Source organism: Antedon bifida, chromosome 8 (assembly GCF_963402885.1).
Source record: "Antedon bifida chromosome 8, ecAntBifi1.1, whole genome shotgun sequence".
Taxonomy (NCBI): domain Eukaryota; kingdom Metazoa; phylum Echinodermata; class Crinoidea; order Comatulida; family Antedonidae; genus Antedon; species Antedon bifida.
Window position 1 is genome coordinate 22,446,592 of NC_136233.1, and position 24,340 is coordinate 22,470,931.

Sequence of the window (24,340 nt, forward strand, 5' to 3'; positions counted from 1 at the left end):
ACATTTAATTAAAACAGATGTCTTATTATGAAAAGTGTCTACTGTAGGTTAAGCTTGCCTATTAAATGTAATAGAGTAAACGGAGAAGGGGAAATTAAAGACCCTGGCATGTTTCAATGTCATCGCGAAAATTAGGAAGTTAATGATGAACTTATGGCATCTATGATGACCTTGGTGGCTATCTTTGCTGACCTAGGTGGCCATCTTTATTATTAACGATAGGCCCTTCAAGCTTAATAACAGCTGTATGCTTCTGATTAACTTTATCTTAGTATAGTGACATGGGCAGTGGTAGGGGGTTAATGCTAAGTAAATGGCAACATTTGATTAGTTTGTATAATTACTATTTTGCCGCCACGCTCGACGAGTTTCACTGCTTGTTGCGTTGGTGTGGGTAAACAATGATAAAGTTTGTGTGATCGCGTGGCCGGCGTCCTGGTCCATCACGCGCGGTAGGATGTATGCACGTCTTAATAGCGACCTTGAACCAAGTACATCTTTTGATCTCTGTACTATTAACAATGCATCCTGCGTGTTGGACACTGTTACGCCTTCCTCCTTGTGGGCTGCGTTCGTTGGTAATTCAATCTCCACATAATCAAGTTCCAGGTGCTTACTTTTCATCTTGTTAACCCGCAGGTCGCCGTGTACTTAGTCCTCGACAGTAACGACGTAGTTTCTTTAACCTATCTTGTTATATGCAAACCATTTGAATTATGTGTGAAATGTCTTGATAGAAGAGTCCGAGTTGTCCGCCGCCGTCAGTTGTTTAGTCAAATGCCGTACTTAACTGTAGTTTCCGTTCGTTCGGCTTGTTGGTACAGTTGCAACGACGCACTCCCCGCGCACATCACAATATTACTGAATTTTTAAACAATTGTTTGTTTAGCGTTATCCAATGAGAACCGTTATTGTTCTTTTCGCGTATCTAACTTTGGGGAAAGTTAATGTAACGAATACTAAGTGCAAAACAACATACAGTACGCTGAATTTAAAGAATGTTATAGGCCTACGCACGCATCATGGAAACTAGACCTGTCTGTTCGCCTTTTAGAGGCCTAAGAAAAAGGTATTCATTTTTGTTGGTAGAGTGCATTATAGAATACACATTAGTTTTGTGTATAGTCAGTAATGTTGTACAGAACTAACTTTCTGATACTTTGGATTGAACTTAAACAGAGGCCCTGAATGTGTGGACCAGGATTTTCAGTTTTAGTGGACATAATGTGAAATAGGTTATTCAGCCTACATTGCCAGAAGTACACACGTTCTCTAACGACCTTGTGTCCGCCGCCGCGACAAGGTTTTCTTAATTACTCATTGGAACTGTGCCTCGGCTTCCTGGAACAAAAGCGTCAAAGCAGTCAACGAATAAGGTGATTGAACGTTCGCCACATGACAGACTAATGACGTCATCATACCTGGCAAAGGTAACCGTCTCTTACGAGTGAAGAAAAGATAGCGTGTTTCACAAAGCAGTCACTGACGATTAGCAAATGCAATTCGTCTGATAATTTTGTTCAATTTATACAACTTTTTTTCCGACATCATTTTGCTTTTGAGCCGTAACGAATCGGAACTTACTTTGCACATCGGAATGCAACTTGAGGTCAGCATTGTACTGTACATCTTTCTCTCCACTTTGACGATATTTTAATAAGAAGAAAGAACATTTGTTAATCCTGTAAAATATAAGAACACCTTTATAACGTTAGCCGGAGGCGTGTTTCACTTCAGCAACTTTTCTGTTTGCAGACGATCAGTGTTGTGAACTTTTGCCGCCTTCTTTTGAAGCAAAAAAAGTAGGCCTATGGACAACTACAGAATATGTGACGTAATTGTTGCAGTCTTGATCATGACGACAAAATCTCGTTGAATGTGCGAACTTGGTGAACGTTACTACTTATTCCGATGTTTTTTTTCGGAATTATTGAATTTATCCATAGGATTCGGACGTAAGAGCTTCCTTAGTTGAATCGAATTAATACTGGCGGCCTAGATCGAAACCTGGCAGAAATTTGATGTTGTCCAAACATAACAAGATAAAAGGTTAGAACATGTCTGTGTCTAGAGGTTAGGATCTCTCTGGTATGTGACTAGAGTACACGTGTATATAGTAGTACTGTAGTTACTGATAATAATTAATGGACTTACAGATTAGCAGCTGTTTAAAGTGTTAATTCCGAATCATTAGTATGGCCCGATATCTCACTTTTGCACGGCGGCGGTGATCTTATCCCCACACGTTCAAGACACGACAAGTATCAGCGGTTTGTGAGTCACATTTGACTACTTTGTGACCCTTTAGCGCGTGATGTGCTAATATCAAAATGTTGTATACTTTACGAACAATTTACTATAGTACTAAATCGCTTTCTCTTTAGTAACACAATATCATTCTTTCCAGGTATCCATATTAAAATACATATGTGTTTAAGGTACCCCCAAGGTACCATGTTGTTCTCATACACTGCTGTATTAACAGACAATATATATAACTAGGAATATAAACAAAAAACGTGTATGTTAACAATCTATGTTCTGGCCCTGCCTGCCGGTCTGCCCCCGGATCTAATTACTTGGTCCCTGGATTTAATTTCGCGACATCGGATCTAATTACTTGATCCCTGGATTTAATTACGTGACCCCGGATCTAATTACTTGGACCCTGGATATTGTAATATTTTCCACTATAAGGATGTAAAATATTGTTGGCTATTGTTATATTTCAAGTTTCTAATCAAATGGGAAGTTGGTTTAAATGTGTCCTTCCATTGAATTCCAAGGAAATATTTTATATCCTTTTAAAAAAAGTGCAAACTCTAAAAGTTGGTAAACAATGAGCCTGGTTGGACCCTGCATTCCGTTGTGTCTGGTAGCTATACGACACACACAAGATAAGCATTGTTAGTAAAAGACTAGAGAAATCCAGTAGTTTATGCCTGATCGGCGCCTATATCGATATGCATTCCTTTAGTTGCTAAGCGCTATTTCGTGGATAACTCGAAGCCGTATTAATTTGCTGATGACCCGGCTACGACCCGTTCCAGGTACGCCAACATGAGACGAACAATAGCCGTAGTATTATACGATACGTTAAGTTTAAACAAGCATAAAGTTAATTGAAACTAACTAGAGTTGAAAAACTATATTGACGAAACTTTCAAGCATTTTGTTTGAGCTTTTGTTTTAATCTAAACGTTATTATTAGTGACCATTAGCTAATTATACCTTATTTATATTTAATTATTTTGTGTACTATTGCAGTATCCTATATAAACATTCATTTAGTGTTCATTAATAGATAAAGATACTGCATTGTTAAAGGTGAGAAAATATTTGATGCTCGATTTTGGAAAATAAGAATATTTACTGTTAATAATAATAGGAGAACTTATTGCTAACCGAACTAATTAATGTTTATTTGTAATGTGCGCCTTTCCCCAAGTTTACAAAATGTAGGCTATTCAATATAATATTAATCATGCATATTGTATTAGCTTTTGTAGATCCTGTAGAAAATGTCTTTCTATTTTCTTCTTTTTTTCTGTGATTGTTTGTATTGTTATGTTAATTTCTTCTTGTCTTGGATAAATCTTCCACAAATGTTCCAATTTTATTTAGTAAAAAAAGTGCATTTCATATTTCAATATACAACGTATTAGATTGTATAATTGTTATTAATACAGTAGCTTGCTGTCAGTTTTAATTATTTATATCTAATGTAATCAGGAGCTATTTTCCGTTTGTCTATCCACTGTTAGTCATCGTAGGCCTAGCTTTTTTGGCCTACGGATCGTGTTTCTGGAAGGACGAGCAGTGAATCACTCTTTACTCATACACTTGTTTCGGAAATTCGTCTAATGCATTCTTTCCTCAAAACACAACTATCTTATCTTTACTTAGAAATGATCCTTGTGTTTTGCCAAAAGAAAAAAAAATGTTTCCATTTCACCCACTAACGTTAAGCTTAGTACAAAACTATCTTTTCTTTACTAGAAACTTTCTTTATAGTTTTGCCAAAAAAAAAAGTTTCCAGTTTATTTAAACTTTTAAGCTTAGTAATAGTAGAAAAACTTTCTTTTGTTTTAATTTTCAACAGTTTTTTATTCTGCCACTTTCATACACGCAGGAAAGTGTTAAAGGAGTTATCGGCTGCATATGTTAATGTTATTGTTCAGTTTGTTACATTCGTTAACCTTTTTTAGGTTAGTCATTTTAGTTCTTATTAATTGTAAAGCTTTACAATTGTCATCAGAATGTCGTTCATAAATCGTTTTATAATTTTTCTGTATCTAGATTTTCCTCTGAATTTAATAATATTAATCATTATTTATCGAGATTGTAAAGTTACATCATCGTATGATTTTGTTTCGTTCTAAATTTGTTGGATCCAGTATTGTTTGCTAGGAAAGTGTCTTCTCTTAATTGTAGTTTCAAGCCGCTGCAACATTGCTTGTTAATCTCACCAGGTACCTGGATGGTGACCCCGTTGAGAGGTACCTGGATGACGACCCCGTTGACAACTCACAGCAGACAATATGTTACCTATAATATCTTTTAAATCCATCTCGGACAATTAAAACACTCAGAATGATGTTTCAATTGAGAAAGTAGTTATTCATCATTCTGTGTAAGTATATAGCAGGATCTAATACCTACCTTATCTCGTGTCAAACTGTTACTATAGCCTTTAATAATATCGGATATAACAATGTAATTTGTCTTTTCAATGCAGTTACGCATACCTGGGATGGATATATTGGGCTCAGTGTAGTTAAGCTTGAGGGTCCAATTGACCTGGGTTGAGCTAGCCTAGAGGCTACGACACTTACAACTTACTGCTTTCGGCAATGGAGTGAGTTGGAATTCGACGAGGAAATGGCCTTTGTTACAGGCCTAGATCTAGGCCGCCCGTTGGTAGCTATTAGTTTGATCGGATTAGCGCTTTGGGGTCCCTAGTCCACCGAATCGAGAACGACTTGCCACAGGCTACCTTTAAAAACTCACAAAGCGTTCTTCTTTATTTTGTTGATGCTATATTTACTGGTTTTGCCACCATTTATTTACACCTACGGGTTTTTAATCTGCACACACATCATTATGGTATCCGAGTCGCGAAGTTTTTCTAAAGACTCGTTAAACAAAGAAAACGACATTGTTGATGAGTCAACGTTATTGTCATTCTTATAATATCTAGTATAGATAATTAATTTAGCTATTTCGACTCCACCCTTTTGAGTTATCGCGTAATTGGAGAAGACCGTATACTATACGTTTAGTTGACCTATTCCTATGCTTTTATAAAGTGTGATTTTGTTATACAGTAACTGTGTAGTTTGCAATTTGGACCCTTTCCAATCTTTGGAATGTGATCACATTTTTAAAAGGCATACGTGTCGCGGCCTTTTCTTCTTATCTGGGTTAAAATACCGCTTTATTCATCAATTTACCTGTTTCCTTTTGTTCTCGGAAATATTATATTTTTACCCTGAACGACTTATTTGCCTGGTCGGCCCTTTCGCAACCTTTTGCTAATGATTCGTTTACACTACTCTTTGTCTTGTGTTTTTATCAATAAATTTAGTCCATTTAAATCTGGTTCATATATCTATTGTTCAGTAATGAAAAACAAAGATTCTGACAATTGAATATGAGATACAGTAAACGAATTACTGCCACATCGGTAAACACTTTCTTTTTGGTTGATTTTAGTGAGGTATATTACGCAGGTTTGCTCGTCATGCCTTTGTGCTAGGACGGTATTCGTGTTAGGTGATCACGTTTGTTCAAGCGCGCGTGGACACTTTCAACAAAGCGAGAACGTGCCGCCGCCGCCGGTCCAGCCTGTAAAAATACTACGAGGCCTCTCTTTGGCTGCTGGAATCGATTGGACCATGGATAAATGAGAGTTTATCATGGTTGGACAGTGTATATTAATATATGTCTATTTCTGGTTGTTCCAAAAGCGTTTTCTTCAAGAGCTATCCCGATTTAATTTAGATGTTGATTGGAAGATCTATTTAGGCCTATAATGTTGCAAATTATCGTCAAAGTGAAACATCACTTTTGTTGACAAGATGTTGTTCTAGCAGCAGAAGCATCAGTAGATTATGACCATTTAGATAGAATAGTAACATTGTTTGTATTCCCTTTGTTTCTTTATTGTTGTAGTGTTAAGATATCTAAACCTAGTTCCCACGGATAACAAAAGCTTACAGATCACGCCCTAGTGAAGATCTAGGTACGTTTAATGATTATTGATCAATACTGATGAGTTGTATTTAAAAATTCAAAATATTAAACGTTAAAATTATTCTTACAAAGAAAATGTCAACATGAACTGGAAAACAATAAATTTACATTTTTTAACGATTCAGCTAACACAATTGACGTTAATTGGTCACTTGGTTGATTTTAATTGTATCATCAGATGACAAATAACCTCTACCGACGCGTTATGATTACATTTTAAACGCGTTTGAAGATTGTTAAACACGTTTTCCACGTAAATTCTTGTTATCATCGCTATGTTGACAAAGACACTAATTATGTTATGATAGGATAAGACACGATCATTTGCGACTTTACAGAGTGACATAATGAAACCCTAGGTATGTTATTTTGCGTTTAAATGTTTTCAGAACAAAGGCAGTAATTTGTCAATGTGATATTAACGTCACTCATTACTTGAATTCTTATTTTTGATTGCGTCATCTTCAAGTTTGTTGGGTAATTAACATGTATGGATACGGTTATAACGGCCGAAATTGTGCGTGATGGATTTGCAAGTTAGCAATTCCATGTTTCGTAAACATTCAACGAATTTTAATCACACATTTGCTTTGTTTGGTTTCTCTACGACAAAAATATATATTCATATTCAGATACTAGGGGAATGTTAATTCTAATGTTTGGAAATTATACAGGGAACATTCTGTTTTCAATTATTTTTGGTGTAGGAAACTTTTTATATTGCAAGTTTTTTTTTTTTGTAATTGCTGAACATTTTCAATTTATAATTTTATTTTTCTTTGCTAGTGAAAACATTACGAGTATTAAAACATCAAAAAAAAAATCCGATTCGGATCGCTTTATGTAGGAGTGTAATTCATATAGTATATATATCTATCCAATTCCAAGGGTATGTATTACTGTAGTAGTAGAAATCTCTATACAGTTTATATTTATGTTTTTTTTAAATGATGTATGTTCCAATTTGTTATTTTTTAAAGCGACAAATGTTTTTGCAAACTTTATTTAACCAAAATGCAGTAATGTATTGGAGTCCTAAATGTTTCAATTTTAACCCAATAATCTCTATAATATTAAAACATTGGTGTCCTCTGAATAGAACCATGTGTTTGTGTAAAACATTAATTTCTTTTAAGTTCAAAATCAAAACATTGCTTCTCGTCGTTTCACGGGAAAGTGTCCCCTTAATAGAGTTGCTATAAATAGAGGGTTGTTTAAAAAAGAGGTTCTAAATACATACTGCTATATAAAGGCAAAGATAAAAGTGGTGTTTCGTAGTTCTTTACATCATCAGAGCATGAAATGAAAGAACACCTCATTACTCAACAACTTTCTAAACCTTTTGCCATTCCAACGAATTCTTGCCAAATAGTAATTAACAATAATTTGCGGTTTGTCAACCATCGATAAATCGAGTTAAATTAAAAGACCCTTTATATACATTTCTATTGACATATTTCCCCGCAATATTAGTGTACTGGGCGTGTCTATGGGTTGTGAGTCAACACTTGAGCACGTTGGAATGTACTTAACTCAAAAGCGAAACGGAACATCTTTATCCGGTCATTGACCTTAATGTAGGGCAACACGCCTGGTCTTCAGTTACATTCAGCGAGCCAGACGATTCACAACGATATTTGTTGCTCTTTAAAGGAATTTTACCTAATCGCAAAGAAGCGGCTCATCTGTATATTATTTAGCAAGTGCCTGGAATTCAGGGAATATGCGATAAGACTGTCACACTTTGGGAATGCGCATGTAGCTTGCTAAGTCTGCCAAGTCTGTTTCGTGATCTGCACAAGTAAATTGGAATTATCCAGGCCATCATCTCCAAGTTTATTGCATTTTAAACCACTATTACTAGGCCTACAGTGAGTGGAGTCTGTATTATCATCAGAAACGTATTTTGTTGACGATGTTGGTGTTTACAATTTCTACATAATATTTTCTGCAAAAGAAAGATTCTTTAAGCCTTGGATTTCATATTGGGATATAAGACACGTGACTAATTGTGATTAAAGCCTGTTATCTCTATTGGACTGTTGCACGGGACTTGGTTGTCATGGCTACACTATTTCCGCACTTGTACGTAAGGTATTGTAAATATTGTTTATTATTTATTCTAATGAAAGTTGACCTTGTAGTGACAGCAGACGTTTCTGCAAACAAATGTAATAATGTCGTCTTTATTAACCCAACGGACCTTTTTTTTGTCTGATATGATGAAAGCCGAGATGTGTACGATTTGTGGTCACTTAAATCATATAGGAATTATTTAGATATTCCTTCATGCGTAGTAATTTGACTAGAAAGTTCAGTTCGAATCTGTTGTCCCGTCACATGGTTCTGGTTTCAACGATGAGGGCGTGTGCAATATTTGATCATATAATTTATATTTAAAAGTACATATATATAAGTACAGTACAGTAGATTTATTAGAAAATTAATTATAGAAATATATGTAATGTATTCGTGCGGACCTATTTGAAGAGGTCCCGGTTATTTTGGAGGGAAATCTTTCCGTCTGTTTTCTTGTTCTGCAGACAATGCTTCCCCACACACGTTGTAAAGTACTAAAATAATGCCGGACGACAAGGAAGTACCAGCTAGTAATTGCCCGGCTTTAGTCCTGGCAATGAGCCGATTGTTATCGTCAGGTAAATACTTTTGGCGGAAATAATATCGTCTGATAATACAGACAATCATTACACTAGTTGTTTCCGAGGAAACTATTCATCGACGCTTATAAAACAATTAGGCTCGTTCACAAATTGTTCACTGGATTATCTTGGTAATGGGTGTGACCCTTTCGATTTAAAGAGATAATTAGCACTTGATGATGTTAATGTATAGATAATAGCAGTCTGGTGCATGTATTGGAAGAAGGCCCTGGGACTGTGACGTCATTGCAGACTATGCGGAATAATACGGAAATATTTGTAGACGATATATATACTATATAGATTTGTAGTCGATATAATACTGTATTTGCCTTGATGGTTCAGTTTTATAGAATCCAAGCTGATTTTGGAGATGGTGGCGCCCCCCCCCCCCCCCATTTTATATTCTCGGTTTCCCCACTAGGACGAAACGCAAGGTTATGTGTATCGCAACTCATGTTCGCCCAGTCAATAATTTAAGCAACTATATAACCGTGTTTGCGTTTTACGTCTATTCAACATTCAGGTTGTATTAGTGTTTCAATCCCGTATTCACACCATATACGTCTGTATATGCTGATCACGGCGACCGCATTGAATTGAAATCGCTTCTTGTAAATGCGAACACTCAATTGTTGTCTGAGCTGGACCAGTCTTCTCACGAAATGATTGATTATCTCGTCTATGGTATTTATTTGTAGACCACGTGATTACATTATTATTGGATTGGAAATACCCTTGTTAGTTAATTATTGACCTAACAATATTATGATAGTGAACCAGCACTGAAGTAAACGTGCAAAGTGCATTCATTTCCTTTATATTATTTCTGATGCAATAAGAGCTAATTACGTTAGGAACTCTTTACCTTTGTGCGCAGCGTGCGCGTATCCAAATAAAGCGCGTCTTCATTGCAAGGATAGGCGCGCCTATGTCATGTCAAACGCATTAACAAACACCAGGGCAATGCTCCTAAAATCAGCAATTCTAACCCGGATGCCTTTATAATTCATATCCAGGGTTTTACTTATATTTTGAGATTATTCTTTCGTTTAACTCATGCAACATGATTGTTTCTGAGAAAAATATCAATAGATTGCGCAACAGAGTACAGTTTTCATAGAAGTTCGTCTCATAATCGCTGATCCACGAAATGTTAACATCGTTAGAAAAAAACATTTTTAGTTTTTCATCTCTTCTGTTTTGGCAATCTTTTTCTTCTATTCTTAAAGTTAATAACGTACACACTTCCTTTTCCATAAAATAAAGTTAATATAGGCCCTGTACAGTTTGAAATATGATGTTTTAAGAGACAATAAAAGGTCTTTATATAGGCCTATTCTCCCAACTTGATGACTTATAACAGCGCCACAAATATTTTATTACATAACTTTTAATATCCGTACCTTGTCCAACATTGTTGAATCGTTGTTGTTGTCTGTCCCCCGATGCTCGACGTAAATCGAGATAAAATCAAAGAGTTAAATATTCGTTAAAAAAGTAGTTGGTTGAATTGAATATTGAGATAATTTAAAGTTTAATACTCGATTGTAAACTGTCTGCCTGTAATCCCAAGGGAAATATTCGTGCAGCGTTCTTTTGTCAACGCGGATACAAACCGCCCACGTTTTACGCACTCCACCCGAAAATCCCTTGTGTTGTTTACGACGTTTCCACTTCGGCGAACTTTCAAATACTTCAATGCGATGAACTGGCACGATCCTATTATTAAATATTAAATGTGTATTTCCTTATGTAATAATTAATAAACGATTGATGTTTTCCAAAAATCATCTAAGTGGTCTTTTGAATGGAATTAGGAAACCGTACTTGTTCATCTGAAGAGATTTCAACGTGTGAATTTATAGCGGTGTGTTTATAGAGCGGCGGTACAGTGAAGCGCACGACGGGAAGACGACGGTACGTAATAAAAACAACTTGTTCGATCATCGCGCTTAACTTCAATGAGCGCGGTATGTTGTTTCATACAGATGCCTACCTTCGGCCTAGTTAAACATGTTACACATATGAATGCTAAAATATCGTGCTTATGTTTTTCAACATGCGCTTTAATATGGCACGTTTATTATGTGATAGGCCAAATGATATTTTAAAGAATACAGAACTAACTGATACATGAATATAATAATCCATGCTGCAGCTTACAGTACTTGTGAAACTAATGGTTTTTATGTCCATTGTGCGTAAATACAAAGTATAGGACCGCATATTCGGTACCCTACTGTATACCACACGTGGTGGTACAGTATATGTTAAGATTTACAGTTGATGATTTTAGTACTCCTTAGAACGTTTCAATCGGTCTTCCAACGACGCGGTACAATATACTACGCGCCTTTTGAGTTGAAAAGTCATTCTATACAAGGTTAGAAACATGATGCGCAGAATTCGTAGAATGACACTAATTGTGATCTCTCCTCATTTGTCATCATGACTGACGAAAATTCTCCTAAAATTAAAAACAACAAGTTTCCCACATGATCAACAGTGATTTCCGATTATTATGTTATTTAAAGCGACATAATACAGACGATTGGATTCGGTGACGTCTTAAGATAGTCTATCGATCTTTGTTTTTCCCGTTTTCATTCATCGTACACTCAAGTCTTCTGTGTTTTCTTAATATATAAGTGGATCTCAGGTGGTAGCTTAGTTAAATGTCAGATGATAAATGTGTTATCAAAAGTGCATAATTATCTAGATTTTCGATGAATTTACTCCAGTAGAAATGAAAACATAAGGCGCGCGCGTGTGAATGTTGATGTCAATTCTTGGGAGTCGCTTTTCTAACCGGTACTCACGTTGTTGCCAATCAATTCGTTTATAGACGGGCAGTATTATTATGTAATATGTAAGTATTTTACAGGAATTTAACTTTACAATGATATTAGGCGTTTTGTTTAGGTAGGCCTGCCCATGTTTTTAGGAGAACGAGCCATTTTGTATTCGCATCACGTGACAGTTATGTTTCTGTGTACATGATTAGTTTATGATAGACATAATGAATATGGCTTTCTGATTGGGTGTGTTATGAGGCGGGTGCACAATGGGTCCATATGAAATAAGGCAATGGAACTCCCAAAATGGGTAGATTCGGTGTCGGCTAGGACCTTGTCGGCGAGAACCCTGTCGGCTACGGCCCTGTCGGTATGGCCTGTGCTACAATACAGAAAGCAGTGAAATACTGAATACCACACACACACACAGTTGTAAAAATATCAAATCTTGAATTATCACGTGAAAAGTCAAATGTGTTCGTAAATTTCTTCTCATGAACTTCTTGGTGTTTTTTTGGTATAACTTATAAATCTGTTGTTTGATAACAAATCAATCATCGGATAGTAAACCAAAGTTGGATGTGTTTGGTGTTCAGGATTTGGCCTATTTGATCACATTATTTATTTACAAGATCAGTGAAGGATATCGAGTTATCGGATCATCGAATTATTAAGAGATCATCGCCCGATCAAGTCAATGCTTGTCCATGATTAAAATATAAAACAAACGTGTTTTTCTTCAAAAATAACAAACAGGATTTTAATACTTGTTTTGTATCATACGATACACTTTCCTATTGAAATTGTTGTTGTCATTTTAAATTCACAAAAAAAACAACGTTTAGTCGCGTAAAAAATCGTGATAGGAAATAGGGCATACCATGGAAATATGCAAATTTACAACTAGGTAATTTGACTTCTTGCCATATTGGGCCAAAAGCTTGGTCCTTTAGACAATACGTACATACGCGCAACCCAAGTAATTTGACCAATCACGAGTGATAATTCGAACTGTCACTTTGTGATTGGTAAGTTCCGTGGTGCACATGTCAGCCTGGCTCAGGAGCTGTTTAGTCAGCCCGGCTCAGGAGCTGTTTAGTCAGCCCGGCTCAGGAGCTGTTTAGTCAGTCCGGCTCAGGAGCTGTTTAGACAGCCCGGCTCAGGAGCTGCTTACCCGGGTAAGTTGCTTCATGGACCTGTTTATCACTAACATGGCGGGTAGGTCATCAATAACTTACCAGGGTAAATAACAATCTGAACGTGGCTCAGCTTTATGTCCATCGTCAGGTCATGGAGGGGTCAGGTGAACCATATTTTTAAAATTAGGGTACGGTTTCCTTATACCAGCTGACTCCATTCCTTCTTCCAATTCCACATGCATTCAATACATTCCAATGAAGAGCGCATGCGTCAACTTTGATTGAACTTTTAAATTGACGAGCGACCCTGTGTGAATTAGGTCATGTAAGCAAACGGGTCAGACGTGTTTTATTGAAAGATTTGACAAGATTGATCAACAGATTAATATTGTTACGGTTATCTGATGATTTCCTATAGGCCTACTGTTGTGTTTATTCGTAGGCCTTGTGGCTTCTTAGGCCATGGGAACAAACCTCAACACACACATTACAATTTATTTTCCATCGGTGATACTGTATTTGTGTCCGTTTACACATCAACGCGTGGCGTAATGTCGTGCGCGTAACGCTAATCGCAAGCGATATTTTGATTGGTCAAATTACCTGTGCTGTGTGTACGTCATTGCGTTGTGTTATAATCATGTCCGTGGTAGACAGAGTGATGTATTAAATAAACTTCAGTTTAGGAGTATATAGTAAGGCCTATTGTAACCAGTTTGAAGCGACCAACGGCCCAACACGATCAGTTACATTATAAAGAATGCTAATTAACACCATCGCCAACAAACCGACGACAGCGAGTGTTACATTTTTTATTTCCTCAATTGGTGTTTAATTAATTGCGGCCGTCTAACACACATCTAACCATAACACTTATATCGAAATCAACTTATATTCCGACTATTATTATACCTTCCATTTCTTAGCTTTTCTTTCTTTCTGAATTCTGTCATTTCTTTTTCAACATGGCAGGTATCTGTTTCTAAAATGATTTGATTCTAAATTTCTCCTCAATGTTTAAGTACCTATCATTCACAAAGGGATAATAGCATTAAGTTGACAACAATTATGGACTTGTCAAACTATTTAAAAGTGTCTTCCGACTTTGAAGTGTTTATTCATTGAGATTTATCGGTTAAATAGTCAGAGAATAATGCACTGCCATTAGAGACAACTTGACACAGACCTTTGTATGACACGCGGAATCGGACATAACTTTCTATTCAATGATCTACGGTATGTTTAAGTGCACATTCTGTCGTTATCGTCTGCTTCTTAAAATCGTCTGCTTCTTAAATCATGGACAAAGTTTGTTTTATTATCAAAGGCTTATTAACAATAGGGAAAAAAGTAGTTCCATAAATACTTTACATTCTTGACGTAAGTTGGAATTATGTTTGTAACAAAAAAGTAGTTCGTCCTTTTGTTTCTGATTTTTCTTCAATTCACCTGACCGTTTTGGGAATTGGAAAGTAACGGCACTTAAGTGCAATTTGGAACGGTTCCAAATGCTATTGTTTTAATGTCTCTGCTTTAATAGTGTCATTCATTCATATTCCAGCAATGTTATGTTTTGAAATACACTTTGATTGCCTATAGAACGCCCCTCCTGCAATATAATTAAACCGTGGTTCTCATGACGCAACACAAATACCTAGATGCAACATATCGTCGCAAAGTGCCGTAAACTAATTAATGGGAACCATCGACGTAATTACGGTGCCGTTGACGCATAAGGTTAAAAATCCAGACTAGTAATTTGACCAATCACAAGCGATGGATTATTCGAACTGTCACTTGCCATTGGTCAATTCGCTTGCGTTGCGCTTGCGTTGTTGTGTCGCGTCCTAGTAGCAACCAAGCTAAACGATTACTAATGTGAACTTGATGAATCCGGGTCCTAAAAATGGTTTTCTTGAAAACAAGTTGATTATGGACCACATAAGAATTGTATTATTAGTGTTAATAGGAAATGTATAGTATTTTAATACAGGAGGCTCTATTTATAATATTTAATGAGCTCTATTGCTTCCGTAAACGAGGCGTTGGCGGTATTTATCCGTTTTCATTTCATTTAATACTGGAGTAATACATTATCTTGTTATTGGGTCACTTGCCGCAGCTTATAGTAAGCCTATTTGGTCTTTGCCAGAAACAATAATCGATATAACATAGTTTACTGCTGTATGTACCATTTTACGAATTTTTACAATTAAAGGCTAGAGGCTGAAGTCGTTGAGTCTAAAGGCGTAACACTTAAACGACGACCTAGGCCGTCACCTCTGTGGTTCCAAGTTCGCTTCACATGGATGTTTATTGTGTTATCAAACTATTTACTTCCCCAAGCATATTTTACTATTGGACAACAAGGACTTTCTGTTGATTAATACAAAGACCTGTCCTCCAATGATATTTTAATAAGTATTATTTTCCGGGAAATGTAACCACTGCGCTATAAGAGACGCTTATCGAACCACCGCAAGATCGTCCTCCCGTTCAACACAACATCCGCAAGGCAAAGCTTGTGTTGTGTTCTTAATTCCTCACTAAGCTCCATAATTGAAACTATAATAATATTGATATTAATTTATGCGAAAGGTTAGATGGTGTTATGACAAATGAGCGTTGCGCTTACTTTATTGTTGCGTAGCGCGCGTAGTGCGAATCAATCTTTAGAAATAACGTTGCCCCAGCCGCTACTGAACTTTGGAAACACACCCTAAAGCTCTGTCTACACTATCAAACTTTATGTGACAACAAAATGTGATGTGCCCATATATAGCCTAGACATGATGATGTCATATCACCATATTTAAGCATATCACTACCATATTTGGGGACATAACACTTTTTTTTTCGAACTACTTTGTAGACAGAGTTTAATATTAATTAACACAAAGTCTAGGTTTGCCTGATAGAAATGGTAATCTCTGATTGGATGACAATATTTTCAATCACGTGGGTACGATGGGATTATTAAATTTAATATCGTTTCATTATGTAACCCTTTCTCAAAAGATATAAATAGTTGAGTAGATTACGGGAAATTTCCAACAATTATGTTTACATTTTACCTTTAAAAAACAACATTACATAAACACCAGATTCGTAATTTGAATTTAAGTCGTCTACACAACAAATAACCTACATTACTATGTATTTTTATTGATCAATTTTAATAAAGGTTCAACATGATATAGGGCGCTAGATGTAGGCCTACAAATCATACTCAGCATTGTTTGCATGCAGTGTAGTCATTGTTTGCCCTTATTTAACCGTCACCGAATTAGTAATAATAACTATAATTGAAGTATTAATTCTATCTATGTCATTTTTTTAAGGATCGTTTTGAATTAGTTATCGTATAACGAACATCTTGTCACAGTATTTGGCTTGTGTTATCCATCATTTGTGACGTCATATATTTTATACTTGACTTTAGATACATCTTGCGTTCTAACGACTCGAGTTGTATCCTTAAGGTATTAGTAATGGTAATTTGCAATAAGCTCGCGGTGTGTTATCTACGCAAAAATAACTAGTTCTTATCGCGACGATTTGTTGACGAACGTTTTTGTTCTTTTTTTTATCCTTTCCTATTTTCTATTTTATTAGTAGTAGCGGTATTCTTGTCTTTGTCTCGCCGCTACTTGTTTTTATTGTCATGAATTCTGTATGTAACCTGTATCCATTGCAATCATTATACCGTCACTATACTTTTAACACTGATTAGTTAAGCGATTTCAATCCTTCGGGAGTTGCGTGTTAGCGGACGTAGTTATTGTAACAAAGCAACGTGTAAAATGTCTTACTGCTTTTGCAGAACGCAGGTAAAAATCGGTCTGATTCGCAAATAACCATATATTTACATCTTGCATTTAGTACTCGTTTAATACACATTTAATTATTCGGATATTAAATTTTAATGAGAATTATTTTGTTTACAACTTTGTTTTGTTAGTTATTTCATTTTGTTCATAGTAATTTTCCCCGTAAATATAAACTATAAATATTGACATACATTGTGGTGATTTATATTGTAATAGAAGAATAATGAATGCAGGTATTTAGGTTATAGAATATTGGACCACCCTTAAGCTCTGTCTTCACTATCAAACTTTATGTGACAAAAAATGTGATGTTACCATATATGGACATGGTGATGTCATATCACTACCATATTTGGCCATACCATAGCATATTTGGGCACGTCAAACTGGTTTGATAGTGTATACAGAACGTTAGACGTGGTGACAACGAATCGTTGGTGGCGCTAATCATTGCGTTGCTAACAAAGAACCCATCGTTATACAACTTGATATCTGATATTAAAATATCAGTGCTGCTGATAAGAAAGTATTAATGCAAACAAGATTGAGCAAACAATATTTGTATTGTGATCGAATGGTTCACGGTGTCAACCATCTTATGATATATTATCAACATGATTCTGATGCTCGTATCGGATACAAAACAGTGTTATTTTACAGTCATATAAACTTTAAATTGCCCAGTAATAATATATAGCATTTACAGGCATAGAGAATATCATATCGCCCAGTGGAAATTAATACATTATTTTAAAACTGTTAATATTAGGAAATTTGTGAGAATGAGTAAATCCCAAATCGAGATTCAACCCAGTAATCGTCTGGTTGATATGACGTCATACCATGAGTATGAAATAGTATTGTATTGTACAGGCCTCTGTTTTGTATAGTGAGCATCAGAATCAGTATATTTGTCGTTTATGTATAAAGGATGTCTGTACTGTAACCTATTTAGATGCCATCATCAGAATTAGTGTATCCTGCACCCTCAATGCTAAAAAAGGCTATTTTAAAAATTCGGCATCAGTACTTACTTAGCAATAACAATAATGCATAATCGCAAAGGCATTTCAACTATGTGTTTATTTCCAGGGAATGCTTCTCTATCACTATCATAAGATGAATTTATGTCTAACAATGTATATATTGAAATGTCTGGGTTGGTAGAACCATTACAGGTAGGTGAACTAACGTACCGCCCGGGGTTACGATCTGCGATCTCTCGCTGCACCCTTAATTCCAGCATATTTGCGGCATGCGGAACAAGGATTGTGCCTCTCCGTTCACACGTTTATTTCTCGTATTGAATTTGAGGTATAAACACAGACAGTAAAAATCATCAGGTATGTTACCTACTAGGCTGGTTCGATTTCGTACAAGTGCCTTGTTTACCGTAGCTAGCCCCAGGTACGAATAGACCAGGTACGCGGAGCTAAGAAAAGAAAGTTGCGTTCAGCGTTGGTTTGGCAACACAACAATACATACTGTATTTACGCGTTTGTAAATGCTTAGCGAAACGCGTTTTGTAACGAGTATCTAAAAACTAGCCTACCGCCGCCGTAGCAGCCACCAGGGGAATGGATACAAACTGTAAGGTTAGCTTACCCAGGTTAGTTAAGGTTAACATGTATTTAGCCTCATAGGATGGTGGTTTTATAGGTTGCTGACCCTCTAGTCTAGTTAACACAATATCTTTATTATAATAGTCTGTCAGCTACTACTAGATTTGTTAGTCATTGATAAATTCTAAATTGCTTTGCCTGTGTTGTGCATCATCATCATGTTATTATATAGAGGCTTAGTTTATACCGCCATGTGCTATGTTGTATACAGTGTTTTCTGTTTTGAGTTCCACCGGAAAAAACGTTTCTTTCACCTTGATCACTGTCGTGGTAGTCGGAGACCACATCCGAAGTCGTAACTTAATTTACGATTGTGTTAACTGTGAACTGTCTTATCACAATAATATCTGTATTAGAATCAAGGTCTTTGTCTTCTGATGTGATGATGGATTGATCCAAGCGGTCCGCATTAACTATTCCTGGTTTCATGATGAAAATATTGTTGCAGATCTGCAAGATGATGTTGCAAACAACCTGCAGAGGAATGTTAATACCTGTAATCCGTGACCAGGGTACAAGAAACAGCCCGTCGCGCGTACGCGTCCAGAGTTATGTAAAATACATTCCCAGGCACGTGAAAATGACGTACCTTGTAATCACGTGGTCATTTTGCTGACGTTTGAAACTACGGAATAGATTACATGTGAGAAAAGACATTTCGTTATACATCATAATGTACTGATTTATAACGTAATTTATGATTCACGTTGTTAGGAAATAATTTTCTGTAAAAACTCGAATTACATCTAATAAATTAGTTGTTAATGATTGTTTGGGATCTTGTAGTATATTCCTCGAGCTAGCCATATATTCATTTTAATATCATCTTTCCTTATAAAAAGTAGCTTAGAGGTCTGTTAACCAATTCACACGAAATAAAATAAAAGGCATAATTTATTCAGATAAATGTACATAATACTATAAATATTACTCGTCATATAAATATACGCGTGTATATACGCGCATTATTTAAAAGGTATGTTGTTGCAGCTTTCTCTTTTATCAACAGTGTCATAATAATTATATGTGAATGTGTGTGATTAATTGTTTATGCCAACCAATTAATTAGTTACGCGCGCGTCCATAACGTACGCAATTATCTTGCAGCTCAATACAATTAGATGATGTATGTATTTGATATCGATTCTGATTGTATTCATAATATGTATAAATTGTGTCTACTGTTTATATAAAAATGGAATCTAGCCGATATATCTTCAACAGTAGTAGTATATTAAATAATAATATCGTTATATAAACGTACACAATTTACTGATAATTGACTTGTAGTAAGATTAGATTTTCGCTGACAACTAAAGCGTTTGTATTTGTAGTGTGTATTAATATCAGCGTGAAATCTAAATATCAGTAATTTGATTGTGGGGTTTGAACGGATTAGAATAACAGCTTAGTTTATTTACGTAGGATGGACAATTCATTTATCTTTGTATCTGGTGCTTAATTGATGTCCATCTCGAGTCTTATGACCATAAGCCCGTCGTCCAGTCATTAAGCCATTGGTCGTGTTCTGACCATAGTCACATTTCAATCTTTAAGTCGTTTTTATTTTGAGATCCATTCAGGGTATTGTGGATAAGAAGGATTATATTTTGCTAAAGTATAATTTATTTTTAGAAAATAACAGAGACGTATCCTTTGGCGATTGTTTTCATTGACAGCTCTTGTCCCTCCTCAGCGCTCCTTAAAAAAATGTGTCAATAAAAGGAATAAATAATATATATACAGTATATATATATATATTAATATACAAAAAAAGAAATACGCAGAGTTAGTTACATTTGTATACAAAAACTCACTATTAAAGTGTAAATAGTCTTGTTTTATTTTGCCTATGTTGTGGAACTTGAATGTCTGTTAGCTCTATTAAACAATGCATAGTTCATGTTTCTATTATCCTTATCTTAAGCACATATTAAGTGTAAAGAAATACTTTTTTTTAAGCATAAGAAACTTCAAAACATAACAATAAGTAACGTAATCACCTTTTTTAAACTTAAATGTTTTCCCTTCGGCGATAGGCGGCGCTGTGTAGTTTGCAATCCCATTACTGCGTTTACTGGTAAATCTTTAATGGTCATCGTATTAGTTTTATTTATTTGTCGTGTGTTCGTTCGGATAAAGTTTCAATAGTTTGTGATAAATTCATTCTCTCTTCATTAATTTAACAAAGCATATCGAGTTGATTGTTGCGTTTTATACACACACTTTTCTTACAATTCATCGCGATGATCGCAACATATCACAATCCGCTCGACATCTAGTCGACATGATTGATATTGTTACTAGTGCCGTTATTTCGTGTCATTTTCAATGTGATTGCTTCAGATTTATCACCTATTGGGATTATGAATATTAGTTTGTATTAAACGTTCAGGTATAATGTTGTTGAGGCTTTTATTAAACTATAGGCAGCAGCACTGTGTCGTTGAACATGCTTGAAATTAATGGGTTAAATTAACTAGCGACAAGTACGCGCGCGTCGTCGTCAAGTAATTTTCACAACGTTATAGCCTACAACTTTGATGATTACTGCTATTAATATTTTATGAATGCTGGGGACACATCTCTGGCTCCATGTTCTGATGACTCTTAGTACTATTAGACAACTGATGCCTGCTGTAACTCTTAAACTTTAATAAACTCAATCAATTTTATTCTTTTAGGTTTGACGATCATGTTTTGAAAGAGTTCTAACGCCACGACCACATTTTTTTAAAAGGTTAGTACTAAAGTTTATTCCTCCTACTTTAACCTTTGACCTTGGATTTTCACCAAAGGAACAATTGTTTTTATTAACTGATCACATTTTGATGTTTGAATATTTTTTAAGGCGCCGTCGGAAAATGACAAGGTAAAGTCTTTATTTTTAGCCATTTTAAACTCGTATGTGATTAATGCAAATGATAGATTGGTCATTGAAATACTCTCTTGATCTCAACCAGCGTTCATTGTCCCCATCGTCTGATTGTTATCAATAAAAAAAAAAAGGTTTTACTTTATTTAGAAATACCACATTTCAGAGATAATCTCATTTAGAAAAATGAAAATGTCATTTAAAAACCTCAAGTAACCACTCTTTCAACTGTTAAACGAATGTTATAATTCCATACCGTTACTATTATTCTATTATGTTGCATAATCACATTCTTGGAAATTTCTAATGTGAAAGGGAGTTAAGTGATTAAAAGACCTAATCCAAAAATCATTATTTGAACTTTTAGAGATTTTACATAAGTAAATAAAAAGAAAGGTTACATAAATGTTTGTAGTATACAAATCTATACTGCAATAAGGATTTATATTTTAACGACTTGACGCGTAGACATTGGCATGTTGTATACATTGGCACGTATGGGGACAACGACACGCGTCGCATACTATACTGGGGTCGACGCGTCACATAATGTGTCATAGGACTAGAAGACATCTAATCGCAAAACGAAGACGGCGAGTAATATTGCATGACAAAAGGACATAAATACAACGCGCTTTTTTTCTTGACGCGTAGCTGCCTCCTCAAATTAAGGACGCGCAATTGTTCAAGATGACGACGTATTACAACAATAACATAAATAAACGCGCTTCTTTTTCTTGACGCGTAGCTGCCTCCTCAAATTAAGGACGCGCAATTGTTCAAGATGACGACGTATTACACCATAAATACAACGCTCTTTTTTTCTTGACGCGTAGCTGCCTCCTCAAATTAAGGACGCGCAATTGTTCAAGATGCCGGCGCTCTTAAAGATGTTGAATTAGGTTTTAAAGACTTGTTTGTCAGCAATATATAAATTTCAACTTGATAGAAATTGTTTGTGATAAATGTTTAACAATTCCGAATTCGTGTGGGATCGTTATGTGATGAAGAATTTACATATTCATATGTCAAAGTCTTGTCAGAACCACATGCCATTAAATTAGAATGAAAAAAGAAAATATACAAAATACACATGAAATAACGACACACAATGGATAAAGCCAATTACACCTGGGATTTTGTTTGAAAATGAAATTTTATAAAAATGACGAATAGCCTTGGAATAATTACTAAGAAGACATTGAAGTATATTGTCGCGAATGGGGTCGTTTTATTTCTGTGATTGCTATCAAGAGACAACACTTTTTAAAATTAAAATATTGATATATTGTGTTTGTAACAAAACTTGTCTGATTAATTGATTGGAATCAAATTATTGTAGAACATGTACCTTGTTTTAAAACATGGTTGTTAAGAAAATAAACCATGTAATTTATCTTAGCAACTCGTCGGTGGGGTGTAGGCCTACTCGTCGGTGGGGTGTAGGCCTACTCGTCGGTGGGGTGTAGGCCTACTCGTCGGTGGGGTGTAGGCCTACTCGTCGGTGGGGTGTAGGCCTACTCGTCGGTGGGGTGTAGGCCTACTCGTCGGTGGGGTGTAGGCCTACTCGTCGGTGGGGTGTAGGCCTACTCGTCGGTGGGGTGTAGGCCTACTCGTCGGTGGGGTGTAGGCCTACTCGTCGGTGGGGTGTAGGCCTACTCGTCGGTGGGGTGTAGGGCTACTCGTCGGTGGGGTGTAGGCCTACTCGTCGGTGGGGTGTAGGGCTACTCGTCGGTGAGGTGTAGGCCTACTGTACTCGGTGGTTACCTCAAATCGCCATTTCTCGCACCGGTGTTTCTTTACATCTTTTTAAAATTGTGGTTTCGATTCTTACCGTTAGAAACTACCCGCACGAAAAGCAAGTAAGCAACATAATACAAAAAATCAGTGAAACAATGATACTTAATTAATGACACTCAATGTGACATTTAATTTGGCAAAAGAATTAGTAGGTAAAACAGATTAATCAAGAATTGGTAGTTTTAGCAAAATCCTATTATTAATGTGACGTTGTGTAACAAATATTCATTATAGCCCGAAATAGTGTTTCATTTGTACTAAATAATTAGTAATTTCATGAAAGCGTAGGTAGAATGGGTGAACATGATCATTTTTATTACTTCTTTTTGTCTCCTTCGTTCTGAATGTCAGTGTCAAGGTCATGTGTCGTTGTGTATGATTTTTAAAAACCCTGACAAGCTTCGGGAAAATAGTAACAGATTTTTCCTAGGTATTAACGAAAGTCAACAAATTAATAATAGATAATAATTTCACGGAGACATACCCTAAGTGGGAATTTCACTCAAGGGCGTCGACGATCAATCAAATATACGGTAATGTGTTTGCTAAAGCTTGGTTCCCACTAGCGACGCAACGTAACGCAATCTACGCAACGTAACGCAATCTACGCAACGTAACGCAATCTACGCAACGTAACGCAATCTACGTAACGTAACGCAATCTACGCAACGTAACGCAATCTACGTAACGTAAGCAAATGCCCTTCTAGTAATTGTGTTTGCCCCGCCTGCGTGAAATCAAATCTGCGATGTTTGCAGCACTGTTGCGTCGTCGGTTCCCACTTGTGATTACGCAATACAGCACTTTGCGTCGATACGTCGCTGCGTTGCGTTCTAGTGGGAACCACGCTTAAAGGAAGGATACGCTAGCCCCCAAGTGCCATCCCCTAGGTTACATAGGTAGATAATACAACATTGCACAAGCATACGGTACAGCCTTATTATTTTCTGGAGATTGTCCATATGAGTTGACTGTAATCTGACTAACTGCATTAAAATGACAATATCCCCGTATCTGTCAAACTAAATACGTGATTCTCTATTGAGTAATTAATTAATTAGTTTGATATTGTTTTGATTGTTTCGACAGCAGACAAATTATATTTAGTTGGCAAACAACGTTATTAATTAATTGTTGGTCTGGTTATCATCATTTTAATTCTCTGCACATCTATGAGAATAATTGTTTGTTTCTCAACGTGCATTGATTGTATTCGTAGTCACGTTATGTTACGTGGCCGGCCGAGATACGCGCACCATGACGTCATTCGCTAACAATAGTACTACTATACGCGTGCTATCTATGATAAAATACGCATTGTTTTTTATTAAACAGATATGACGTAATATCTATCTATCTTA

General features: G+C 36.0%; 1 protein-coding gene across 6 annotated transcripts in view; it reads left to right on the top strand.

Annotated features, from left to right (window-relative positions):
• The window catches only part of LOC144850062 (uncharacterized), a 46,452-nt gene that overhangs the window by 7,259 nt on the left and 14,853 nt on the right, over positions 1 to 24,340 (top strand). For 2 of the 6 annotated variants that reach the window (XM_078707246.1, XM_078707241.1), the window contains exon 2: positions 20,989 to 21,044. The exons of 1 other annotated variant lie outside the window; for it this stretch is intronic. The gene's annotated coding sequence lies outside the window, so the exon portion shown is untranslated. Of the gene's footprint in view, positions 1 to 1,996; positions 2,050 to 7,729; positions 8,341 to 12,872; positions 12,892 to 20,988; positions 21,045 to 24,340 lie in introns of those variants that run through there. 3 more of the 6 variants (XM_078707242.1, XM_078707243.1, XM_078707244.1) reach the window with 3 other exon arrangements.